Raw genomic sequence first — 13,456 nt, 5'->3', positions numbered from 1 at the left:
CGTTGTAAAGGTGCCTTACAGACAATTCTCCCAGAGACGGCTGAGTCTGACAGTTGGTTAAACAGAGTGGTTTCATGTGGGTCTACAGCTCTTTCACGAGTCATCCTTAGAAAGGGCATGATGAAGCGCAGTTATGAGTCAACTGCGTTAACAACAACAAGAGCTGTTACTACCACTCTATCTGTTAGGTGGCTGACGCCAGCGACAACCGTCAGGATGGAGAGGTCACGCTTGTGACATCGTGTCGAGAGAAACATGGTCAACTGGAGAAGGAGAAAACGGCACCTGCTGAGAGCAGTGTGGATCACTTTGTGGGGAACACGCTCCATGCAATCTGTGACTCCCACTGACCGACCTCCACCTGCACTGATCAACCGTGAACCTGTTTCTTTTCGGGACGAAAAGACTAAGGTGGGGGTAATGTTGTAACCCTGCCTTGCACCAGTGCTTGAGGTGCGCACTAGCGCACTAGTGAACGTAAACAGGAAAACACTAGGATAGAGAGAATAACAGTGCATCAGGGATTGTGAGGAGTCTGAATGTTTGAAAAACTAAGAAGCCAGCTTTTGGTGCTGCCTGAAGGTTGTAGAAGGGACCTGGAGCGAAGCGGGGAAGGCTGTCGTTGGTCCACATTCGGGTTGCTGTCTAAAGGACTGGTAAATTAGAAGAAAGACTCTGAGGAAGCTGAAGGATGTTATGTGTTTGTCCTAGTGAATAAACACCTGTCTTTATTTCCTGTTACACTGTTTTGTGTTGCCTGCCTTTACGTTGAGTGCCTACCCAAGAGTTACAACAATATATATATATTACTATCCAATATAACATTTTATATCGGTGTATAGTTAGCTCCGTAATGCTGAAGAGTTTATGTTACCAGTGTTCACATTTTTTTTTCTAGTGATTGATGTTTTCTTGCATATAAATAATATGCCTTATGGTCCACGTCAAATACTTTACTTGATTATTTCATTAACAACGGAGAATGATCATAATTGCTGGTTTAAATTAAGTGTGAAAAGGCTGTTGATTTAAAAAGACAAGTTTCACTTTGTTGAAAAATCTAGAAAAGGCTACTTCAGTATGTAGAGTATGGAACAATGTTTTTCACCCAGGAAAACTCTATAATCTCTTGGAAAAATAATTGTAGTATCTGAACAGTTAGTGCTCTTTCGAAGGCTACATTTAAGTTCATTCCATTGTTCATGGCCAACGACCGTATGTAAACAATGACGTCTTGGTCGCTGACTACTATATATTGTTATTGTTTATGTTGGAGATTGTTTACTTTGCATTTACTTTTTGTATGGCTAATATCAGCCATCTATTTAAGCAATCCCATTTGTCATCATCTCCCCATTGTACTCGGAAGCAATTTTACCAATCTGGCGAATGCACCTAAGTCGAGGGGCATCGATAAGATGCACGAGAGACATGTCCTAACTTGTCTATGTTTATCCGAATCCTCCATTAGGTATCTGCCTATTTTATATTACATGCTTATTTGACGATCTATTTGATACTTAATGGTACATGAGAATACAGCCTATTCGATACTACAAATCTATTTGGTACTAAGTGTCTATTTGATACTACGTGCCTAGGCGAAATTTCACATCACTCGCCGACTCGATCGCAACTTACTGAACTGATCCTATTGACAACACTGCCCACGGCAGATCAGCTCTACCTGCAGTACCCCTTGTGCCCGCGGTAGCCGGCCACCCACAACTGACCCCAGTGACTAGTGACTGAGACTTCACAAGCACTGAGTCACAGGCGACCCTCTACTGCTAGAGCTACAGCTTCAGCTGCAAGACCTCCACCCAGGAGCAGTCAGCTACAACGTCTACAGTAGACACTCAGATAGGTTCGATGACAAAGTGACATACACTCTCATAACGGGAAAAGAGTGATGATTAAATATTACTAAGAGATAGATGCACCCCCAACTTTTTTTTTTATTCTTCTATGTAAATTTTATGTAAATAAATTTCTAAGTGAACCTTTAAATTTTGTATCTTTCTCCATTGTCTGTTTGTTGCGAGTCTGCTTCCTCTGATATATCTCTGATGGCCCAGTGTGTTTCACATTCAAAATAATCATCCCCTAGACACCATAAAAACCACACATACAAGCAATACACGAGGGCCATCGCACCCAGCTTGTCAAATATTCACTATAGAATACAGCATGAATGGGGTGAAGAAGAAATTGGCAAGTAAGTCATTACAAGTCAATATCACCATTATCACTACACGTCATATGAATGAAGGCTTGAGATTCAAATCCTCTCTTGCAAAAGTCCTTGACAGAAACCCTGCTGTTTTACTTACAAATTTAAAGAGTTTCTTATTAGAAGTTATTACAAAACACGTCTTGCGATAAAAAATTGGACTAGATTGACTAGTTCAGTCCTAATTTGAATTTCATACATACTCTAAAAATAAATAATGCGAAGAAAATATGCCAAATTGTGTTTTAATAATGTCCGTATTTTTTACTTTTATTTTACTTTCTTAAAGCCCTCCCGGAGGAGAAAGCTAACTTTTGTGAACAACTTACACTTTGAGTTAAAAAAAGATCATTTCATACTTTTCTTTATTCTGTTCTTATGCTATTTAACTTTCTCAAATCAAATAATCAGCGTAAGTAGCAGATCAACATTTTTTGTTTAAAAATAATAACTTTTAACATATGCCCGACGCACAGACAAATGTCCGTCATGGTACTAAAATAAAAGATAATTTTCTTTTCTGCACCATTATAAAGCAAATTTCATTTTTTAGGCAGAATACATAGTTTCTATCCATTGTATAAGAAACAAAGCCTTTACATTTTACTTAATCGATTGACATGTTCAGTTTCGCTTATTATGTTTTTGCATATATACAAGAAATTTGATTTTGTTTAAAGAGAGGCTATCCGATCTTGGAAGAGACATGCAAAGAATGCTTGCCATCATTTCACTATTTGCATCTTCCCCTGTTCTTCTTCTCAATGTTATTAAATTTCAAAACGAACGAGAATGAAAAGGAAATAACTGATTGGCTTGCACCAGACGTAAGTATTTCGGAGATTTTCTTATCTTATCTTATGAAATATAGACGTTAGTTTAAAAAGAAGATAATTACGCCCTATTCATGATCCCAGGTCAATCTAGTCATGCATGTTTCTAGATGATTTATATTCTGCCTAGTCACTGGTTTTCCTGCCTGACTCAGGCAACCCATTCCACGCCCTAATAGCACTAGGAGGAGTATTTGTATACAATCGCCCTAGCATATGGAACTAAAAATGTGCCTTTGAGATAAAGATATTGTATATATTAACACAAGTAATAATGTGCATATGTTAAAATACATGTTATATCTATATAAAGTTTATTTTATTGCTACATTCAGAACTGGCTTCGCCTTTTGTTAGCGGCCCCCGAAAGGGGAAAAGACGCTATTAGTTTTGTGTGAAATGTCTGTCCATCTGTCCGTCCGTCCCGTAAACTGGAAAAGAAAGTGAAAATCCGACATCACAATATTTTAGACCAGTGGTTCCCAAACTTTTTTGTCTCGTAGACCCCTTGGCATGTTTTCTGGCTTTCGGTAGACCCCCTACTTAACTTGTATTGAATTTTTGCAAATTTATCAAAACATTTTTAAAACAAATTTCCAACTGTAGTGAGTTAAAGAGTGAAAAAAGAATTTAAAGCTACAAATACCTTTTGAAATAGGGTTATAGAGATCTGTCTATTTTTTTTTCATTGAAAAAAATTAAATTTAATCTAATTAAAAATAACAATTTATATTTATTACTGGAATCGCCAAACACATTGGAAATGTTTTTTTTTTTCTTTTTTTTTTTTTTTTGCACATCTATTATCCGTTGCTAGGATATTATGTTTCATGTAGGAATTTGTAGTCCTCAAACATTAAAAAGTAATCAATCAATTAATTAATTAGCCTTATGTATTGTTATAAACCTGGTGGTGGCACAGATGGGGGTAGTGGTGTGAGTGTAGTCAGACGACGCAAATCGCCCCAGGCCAGCGCTAGACGAGCGGTCAACCGTGACGAGTTACGACGGTCAGCCGAGTCGTGTGTCAACAGGATGGTTCGGGAAGGATCGACGTCGTGAACAGAGCTCAGGAGCGTCACAAGAGTTGTAGTCATCTGACCACCTAGAAACGTCGAGTGGCGTTCTGTCCGGTTCGAGAAGGCCAGTAGGGACCCTATATAAGAGCGGAGGTGTCGCAGTCAAGACGGTTCAGAAAGGAGGTTCACGACAGGAGTTCAGAACACGATCGACTACAGCACAGTTCAGCGGTGTGGTTCTGTACGGAGCATTACGACGGTTCAGTGCGGAGTACTATCAAGCCTACAGTTGAGACGAACGGCGTCTTGATCTTGGTCTGTGATCGAGTCCGACACAACGAGCCTAGTGTGTGAAGTCAGTCCTGAACTGTTGAACCCAGTGCAAGCTCGGAACGAGACGGAGAGGCCAGTGCAAGAGTTGATACGGCGTAACAGTGTTATCGGAGAGATATTTGTACAGTGTACGTGTTGCCAATTGTACAGTATTGGCTGTTATTTATTCAACTATTAAAGTGTTACGTTACTTTGGAGCCCTGAGTTGTCAAGTTCTTTAAGTTGGTGGTGTATGGTGCAGTTTGCAGAGAGCCTGGATAGTGAGATTCGTAACAGTATCATTGTAAAAGTTTTCGCAAAGAGCAGTTTCTCTTGTATGTCTTGATCTTTCACGTGTGGCTCTAATATTGGGTGCGCAGAACTGTTTTCACTAACAAGAGAACGGGTGAAGGTGAGGGTGAGTACCTAAACCAGTCAGCTTTGGGCAGGAAGGGCTCATTAGCCTTGGCTTGCAGCATACCTAGGAGAAGGAAAACTGAATTCAAACTGTGCTGTCTTGCAGCTATACCCGAACATGGGAAAGGTTTCGTGGGTCAACCCTGTTAAAAATAAGGAGCCGGCGACCTTTAGGCAGTTTGCAGCACACAGGGCTACACCCTGTCAGAGCCTGTTCGCCGCTGATCCTAAACTGTATATATGTCGTTTGGAAAGAATTACAAAAGAAACTTTTAATTTTATAACTCATGCCACAGATGTGACCTTGAACTGTATTGTTGCTTAAGGAAATTCGTTTAATAATATCAGATGTAGATTTGTGTAAAACAGTTTTTTAAAACTACAACGGCGGGTAAAACCAATGTTGTACCTTAAGCATTTTTCTTTTTTTGCTATAAAGAGATTTTGTAAGATGCTCACAAACTATTATCTTCTCTATATGGTGTAGAAGAGAGATTTTATGGGTCTATTCTGATCTTTGAGTGTTTGAACGTTTTTTAAATCTTTATGTATTTTGTCAGGGTGCAGGCATTGTCTCAAATGATCCTCCAGCATAATTTATGGAACCACTAGTATTACAAGGAAGGAATAAATACCAATTTTAAATAATCAGCTCTGTACAGTCTACAATTTTTTTTAAACATTGGTTGCATGTAGACAAAATGAAGCTAGTATTTAAATTAGATACAACAATATTTCGTTTGAAAAGCAGGATAAATATTTAAAGGATTAACTCGGGTACAAATCATATATTAGTGTATGAAAGAATTACAATAATTTGATGTTAAAATTAGAGTCACGACCTGCTTAAATGAAATCTATTATCGTAGACCCCCGTGGACATCTCATGGACCCCCAATGTATGTTTTCCCTTTCGTAGACCCCTTGGAAGTCTTCGTAGACCCCTGGGGGTCTATATGGACCACTTTGGGAATCACTGTTTTAGACCATTCAAAGTTCTGATGCAACGGCTACTTTTTCTGAAAGCCAAAAAATTTATTTTTTTAAATCACTTATGCAAGCAGTTTTTTAAAGAGAAAAAGCTATTTAGTATGCATTGTAAGCTAGACCTAATTTAAAACAAAAAGTAATCTTGTAAACTGCATTTTTTTTTCCTTACAGTGTCGTGCCGTGCACTGCTTTGTGCCCTTCTCAAAACAATTACATCAATTATAAGACTTCAGTTAGGCCAGGGGAGGCGATGTAGCTGAGCAATAAAGCGCCAGGGGTCCCGGGTTCGAATCCTGATGCAGACTGGGATTTTCAAAGTCGGAATCCTTGGGCGCCTCTGAGTCCACCCAGCCCTATCGGGTGCCTGACATTAGTTGGGAAAAGTAATTGCGGTTGGTCGTTGTACTGGCTACATGACACCCTCGTTAACCATAGGCCACAAAAAACAGATGAACTTTACATCATCTACCCTATAGACCACAAGGTCTGAAAGGGGAACATAGTTAGGCCAGGTTCACATCTAACTTTGCATTCACTTGCACCTATCCTTTGATCTGCTGGATCATTGGGGCACTACACAAGATCTGTCATCCTTCTTTCTCCATTCTTATCTCTCATTTGTCTTTGATATAATTTCATTCGGATGTTCTTTCTGAAAATATTGAAGCCTGCCTGGGTGGACCACCTTGGGGCCGATTTCGAGTTTGTGTTTCCACACAAACTGTCTTTGTAACCTTGTTTTTATTTTTAATATAGTGAAATAAAAATTTTGAGGGCATAAAGTTCTTTTATTTGAAATTTAAATTAGTCGCTAATATAATTAAAAATGCTTGCATAAAAAAAAAATGAAAACAGCATTTGTGTTAAGCATAATGAAATGTAAAAAAAAAAATATAAAAAAAAAATAATAATTCTCCGTTAAGAAGCTGGTGGCGGTATTAGGAGTGATTACTTTGCTCTGAATCACTTATTTGACCCCAAACCAATTCCACAACCAACAAAAATTCGTATTTAAGCGCACGTATAAATCTACGTACAGTGTATATCGTATCACGCTAGCAAGACAGATCCCCATCAAAAGACATATAGCCTAGATTAGAACAATGTATGTATATGGTATTGACCAGTGGTCTTCAACCTTTTTTGGCCTATCCTCCTTTTTGTATTTTTTCTTTTAAAAAATAATCCGCCCGCCCCCCCTTCCCCCCCCCCCCCCCACTAAGAAAAATAATAAATAGCGTGAGAACATATTTGAATAAAATGTCATTTATTTATTTATTTTCATGCTGTCAAGAACAGATCGTTAATTTTATAATTATTCTACCAAAAAATATGTTAAATAACCTGCAGTGTATACAGTAAAAAATATAATCTCATTGCCATAACTTTCTTTCAAAACCTTTAATTTGTCCCCTTTTGAAGGTATTAAATGTTAGAGCATACCTTTTTTTTAGGATTACATTTATTTTTATTTTTATATAAATATTATTTGCTGAATTCACTAAAAATGAAAGTAAGCTAATAGGCAGTGGCGTAGCTAGATTGAGGCAAAGAGGGGTGGGGGGGGGGTATCGAAATGTGAAAATCCTCCAGGGCCTCCACTTGAAGGGGGGGGGGCTTAAATGAGTGTCCGAAATTTGTTTTTACATTAAACATTACGCCATTATCGCATGTCATGATGTCGAATGTCAAAATGCAGGGGGAAACTAAAGAGGTCAAGCCCCCCGTGCCCCCCAAAATCCCTGGCTACGCCTATGCTAATAGGAACCTGGTGCCTCCTTCATTCTGACAATATTAGAAATGTCAATCTTTAATTAGTCAAAGGAAGGCAAATGTCTCCTCTCCAGTCTATTTCTTCTCTTACCCGTTTGTTACGCAATTAATCCCAGTTGAACTTTGTATGTTGATGAATGTTCCTGTTTCTAACAAAATTTTTTAAAAAAATTGTATTAAAGAGCTTAACAAAACGAGCCATACAACTCCCATTCGAAATCTAATAAGAGCGAAGAATCATACAGCACTTTAAAAGCAAGTAAATACGTTAATAAGATGAAATTTAAAAAAAATAACAGTTACCAACGTGGAAGGGAAAACATAACAAATGAGAAATGTCGAAATACTTTTACGATTATGAAAGCGTCCATACAGAAGCACCTAATGTCAAGTAATATGACTCGGTGTAAACGAATTATGACGAGAATGGAAGGGGTTTGAGTACAGAGTGATTGACTCTCTAATTTTCGTAGTAGTACCGTGTAAAAAATTCTCTGTGGTCAGTGTAGACTGCTGACTATGATATTGCAACTAAATTAACTCTATCTTGAAGCTACATCAGTAATGAAAAGTAAAATATTATGATAACATATAGCAAAATTTAAAAAAAAATAATCTAAAGAGATAAAATTCCGCACCGACAGCCATGTCTATCCATATCGTAAGATTAAAATCCTTTTTTTTTTTAATATCAAACAAATTTTAAAAAGACCACTATTTAATCAAATAATGTGTTATTTTGCTTATTGATTCGTGTTTTGTAAGGGCAATGAATAAGTGTGCAAAGTTTCAACTTGATCTGAGAATGGGAAGTGTGATTACAAGGTGTTCAAAAACATGTATTCCAGACAGAGTGAGCTGACATACGCTTTATAGCCAGTTAGAAAAATTCAGATATAAACCAAACACATATTTAATCTATTAAAGAAAAGAGAACATTAACTGGCGTCACTGTCGCTACAAGCCTTACAATGTTAGCGGACCCCGTCAAAGCAAGATTCGTCAGTGCTAATCGCATGTCTCTAAAGCCGCTGGAATAATCAAACTCTCACCAACCGTTTGTCCTTTTTTTTTTCCTGCACTATTTGTAATGTTATAATATACTGATGTGCTTAAGTATATTGTCCTTCTTAAAACAACTTTGCAGGTTTGTATTTTAGTTCATTATGATTTGTTATAAAATGACGCTTTTGAGTTTAGCAGTTTTAATAACTCTCGTTCGATAACACACTGAAACATATGACACATTTCGGCTGTTGCCTGTGTATTGTAGAAATATTCAGAAACATATTTACGAGATTTTGTATTCGTGGTGCAGCCTCTATTACGGCATCGTGTCTCAGTTAATTCTCATTATTTCCAATACGTTCTTGCTGTTCTTCAGATGTCTGCTTACGCTTTAAATCCTTATCCATAATCTAACGGTTTGATCAAGGGTGAACAACCTATGGTTTAAGCGCTAAAAGTGGCGCATTACACAATTACAACTGGCGCATTTCATCAAAGATGAAGCATTCGCGTTCGAAAAAAATGATATTAACCAATTTCTAGAAACCAAAAGTTCAACGGGAATTTAATTTACTAGGCTATTACGACACACACATATTGACCTGCATATATATAAGACAAATCAGACCAAAACAAAATCATGCCATTTACTGTAATTGTAATCATCACATTATCGTTAGCATTGTACATAATTCATGTTACCTATTTAAGCTTTTCGTTATAAGAAAAAAAAAACATTTTTAAAGAATGTATTGGTCTTAAGTCACTCTAAAGCAGGGGTTCTCGACCTTTGGGGGTCGAATCACAATTTTCCATGGGTTGCTTAATACTATGGGAAAATAGATTTATGTCTAAAAAAAAACTCGACATTGTACATTGTCTTTTTTAATTGTCCTTCGAGAGTAGATGATGCAATTAGCTGAATCATAATATTTATAAACTATATAATTGTAGCTGCATTAGTATTTATCTGTAACCGTTTAAGTTACTAGCCATCAAATGGTGTGACGAAACGCTCCGTTTCAATGTTCCACACACGAATAACAAAGGAATATGTTAACCACGATATAAAGATAAACGAATGCAAGTCATAAAATTACAATCTCAGTTATTTTTAATTATTTATAAACAGGAATATTTATAGTTTGGTGATTAACCATACAGCTTTGGTAATTCTATCAGGATATTTTACATTACGGTTACGATTTTATAATACAGAAAACATGATTTTCCGGCTGGGGGTCGCCGCAATGTAAAAAGGGATCGCAGAACTAAAAAGGTTGAGAACCGATGCTCTAAGGAAACACCAAATGTTCAGATATATTTGTGGAAGCAAAGTCGTGTCTAAGAAGTCATCAAGCCGTCAATGACGATTAGAGATATTGAAACCGCAATCTCGCTGAAAAGAAGTTTAGATTGCCCTCTTCTGAGATGTAAAAGCTTTACACACCAAGGCGCTGTGTGTGGAACACTTTTGAATTTCAGCATGTTATAAATACCAGTTGTGAAATATTTTTTTTTAATTTAGAAAACAGGATAAAATTAAGAGAATTCAAAGAAAATTGTGTTTTTTTTTTAGATCTTTTTTATTGCGAGGTACGTTAACTTTCTAGAGGAAAATGTCTCAGAAGATTTTGGAAACTGTAAAATATCCTACAGCATTTTCTAGACGAGAAAGATGTGATGCCCTATGAAAACAGCTAGGACACGTTGATTTCTAGCTTTGAAAATGAAATCACTGATTCAAAATGGAGTTAAAACAGTTTATTTTTCATTTAAGAAAAAAAAAGATTTGAGTCGATTCCCAAATTTAAAAGAACAAAGCATTGAAGATCAAAGTCAATTCTACAAAATGCATTGAAGAGTCATTTGAATGATTTTGCTGATGAGGAAGATTGCACACTTGCATTTATAAATCTAATTTTCAATTACTAAGCAAAATATTCTGAAGATTACTTACACGTGGAACTTATTAATCTGAAAACAATCTAGTGCTGAAATCTGATGAGCTTTCCTTAATACCATATAGATATAAATGATTAATTTCGGCGATCAATGCTAAGTTACTTTGTTAACATTTTACAGCACACATTTATGCCTGCCAGCTACTGATGCGAGCAAGCATTTTCCTCCATAAAAATAATAAAAGACAAAAGGAGGTCATAAAATTAACTCTTATTATTACGTGTGTACTGCATGATATATTAAAATTATAAATAGAAACTAAAAATGTTAACAAAAACAAACTAAATAAGTAAAGTTAATTTGTTTTTTAATCCACTGCTCTACCATACGTTAATGTGTATAAGAATCCAAATGTGTACAAATGAACATACTAGAAAGTTCTGAAACTTGTACAATTTCAAGTAGCGTATCGAAATTAGAATTGAATGAAATTAGCGTACGGAAACAAAAGGTTGACCAGAACTAAGTTAGATGAACGTGTTACCTGCCCTTGCGTGACCTAATAATTAATCCTAAAATGGGCACGATGAACAACCAGACTGATGTCGGTGTGTCGTGGAGTCTCAGGGTCGTCGGATGTAAACTTTAAAATGATTCTTGACCTACTTTTTGGAATGGCGTAATGAAGCAGAGAAACTGCTTGGTTTGTAAAATGAATAAATTTTGATATTCAAGCGCAAAATATAATTCTATCCCAGGACTCTTATTTTGTCAAGCTGCGTCAACAATGGTCATAATATAGTTCATAATAGACATATTAAACAGTAGCGAGCGGCCAGTTTATTATTATTATTCCAGTTATCCGATCAGATAAATCCAACTTTTTGCGAAGAATTTATTTTAATTGTATACAATTTTTATTTTTATTTGGACCCCCGACGGTCTTCTCGCGGACTCCTGAAGGTCCACGCACCAGTTTGAGAACCACTCGGCTAAAAGACTCAAACAAAATACTCATAATTTCAAAAACATAAGGCTAATTCCTTGATATACATGCTAGGACAAATACTTATAAGTGCTCTTATTTCGTCAGCGCCTTTAGAACATGGAATGGACTGCCTGAATCAGGCAGGAAAAGCAACAACTTAGAAGAGTTTAAGTCACTGATTAACATTCATGACTATATTAACACAGGCACACGCATTGAACGTAATTATCTTCTATTTTAAATTCTGTAATTTATAAGATAAGAAGATAGCTTTGCTACGCATTTTAAAATATCCTTTCTAGTTTTTGAGATGTAAACGTGACTGACGGACAGACGGACTGATATCACCTTTCAGGCGTCGCTAAAAAAAAAAATTAATATATTTTTCCTCTGACAGGGAAGGTACTTTGAAATCCAATGCGCGGAAAGAAAGTTTTTAAAAGACAATAATTGTGAGTATTATGACGCTCCTTGGTGCGTCCAATATACGTCGGAACTTGGTTTTCAATTACAAAATGAAAGTGGCTTGTCTACCCTGACGAACGATCTCATACAGGTAACATTAATTCTAAATATAGTCATGTTTTCAAGAAGTGAAATAAATTCAAATAACTTTTTAAAAACAAAATTAATTAAATATAATAGCATACATGGGCGTAGCCAGGATTTATTTTTCGAAGGGGGTTTTTTGGGGGGGGGGGGAGGATTTAAAAAAAAAAAAGCCATCTGTAGAAGAGGGATTTAAACTCAAAACCCCCGATTGGATAATTTAAGTGTGTAATTTGCTTTTTTTTTATTTATATTGAAGAGGTATTTTTAGCATCAAACCCCTCTGAATGGGGGTTTAAACTCAAAACCCCTGTTGGCAACGCTCATAGCATTTTGAGTGCGTAATTTGCTTTTTTTCTTACACTGAAGATGTATTTTTTAGCCTCAATCCCCCCTGGAGGGGTGGTTAAAACTCAAAACCCCTTTGGCTACGCTCATAGATTTTAGAGTGAGTAATTAGCTTTTATTTATATTGAAGTTTTTTAAACTCGAACCCCCCCCCCCTGGTAGGGGTTTTTAAACTCAAACCCCCCTGGTAGGGGATTTTAAATCAAAACCCCCTGGTAGGGGGTTTTAAACTCACAACCCCTATGGTTGTGCTGGGGCAAGTGATGGTTTAGTATTAAAATCTCACCTAAAATAAACAAAATCAAAGCAACAAATCAGTCACTAAATTCCGATCTCCCTCCAAAACCCCCCCGCCTGGCTACGCCAATGATAGCATACTATAGCAACAATACTTTTGTTACAATTCTCTTTCTCTCCTAATCAGGCCATCTGTAAACACTGCTCAACACACAACACATTTAACACAAGAGCTTGACAACAAGAGTTTCCAAATACTATGGTGCTTTAATGAGTAAATAAAAGTAACCAATACAACACAATTGGCAACACAATAAACTGCAACAAATGTTACTCTGTACATCACCGTACTGCCGCACTAAACTCTACTGTCTCTCTATCTCATTCTGGATTCCAACTGCTTCTCTAGAGGACTCACTCCATCCGGACTGACTTCATGGCCGACTAACAGTCCCGGTCTCCTCACTGTCCTGAACTGAACTGCCTTACACACTCTGTCTCTGTTCCACGAAGGCCTTCGTTCACATGGCCATAACGCGGGTCATATTTAAGTTCAAAGTTCATACCAGTACTGCCCCTTGTCCATCGACATAGCATGCTAAACTGTATTTCTGGCCTGCGTCACACGTGTCAGCTGATCCGGGCTGATCGTACACCTATCGTGTCGCCAATAGGGTTACAACAATATTTTGATGCCCAAAGACTTTATATAAGACATTGTTATTTGTGAATAGCCAGCTAAAGCGACCGGATACGGAGTCACATTGGTTTGACTTGTAATATTATTACAAAGTCTCTGGTATTTTGAGATATCGAAATCAACCATTACAATATATTCCTGGAT

General features: G+C 36.9%; 1 long non-coding RNA gene across 1 annotated transcript; it reads left to right on the top strand.

Annotated features, from left to right (window-relative positions):
• Window positions 1-249: 249 nt before the first annotated feature.
• On the top strand, window positions 250-12,019 carry LOC129924225 (uncharacterized). The gene is made up of 3 exons (XR_008776215.1): window positions 250-656; window positions 2,914-3,060; window positions 11,876-12,019. It is a non-coding gene; the product is annotated as an uncharacterized LOC129924225 (long non-coding RNA).
• Window positions 12,020-13,456: the final 1,437 nt, after the last annotated feature.

This window comes from Biomphalaria glabrata, unplaced genomic scaffold, assembly GCF_947242115.1.
Source record: "Biomphalaria glabrata unplaced genomic scaffold, xgBioGlab47.1 scaffold_55, whole genome shotgun sequence".
Classification (NCBI taxonomy): Eukaryota; Metazoa; Mollusca; class Gastropoda; family Planorbidae; genus Biomphalaria; species Biomphalaria glabrata.
Note: the sequence above shows the minus strand (reverse complement) of the source record. Positions and strands in the feature narration are given on the sequence as shown.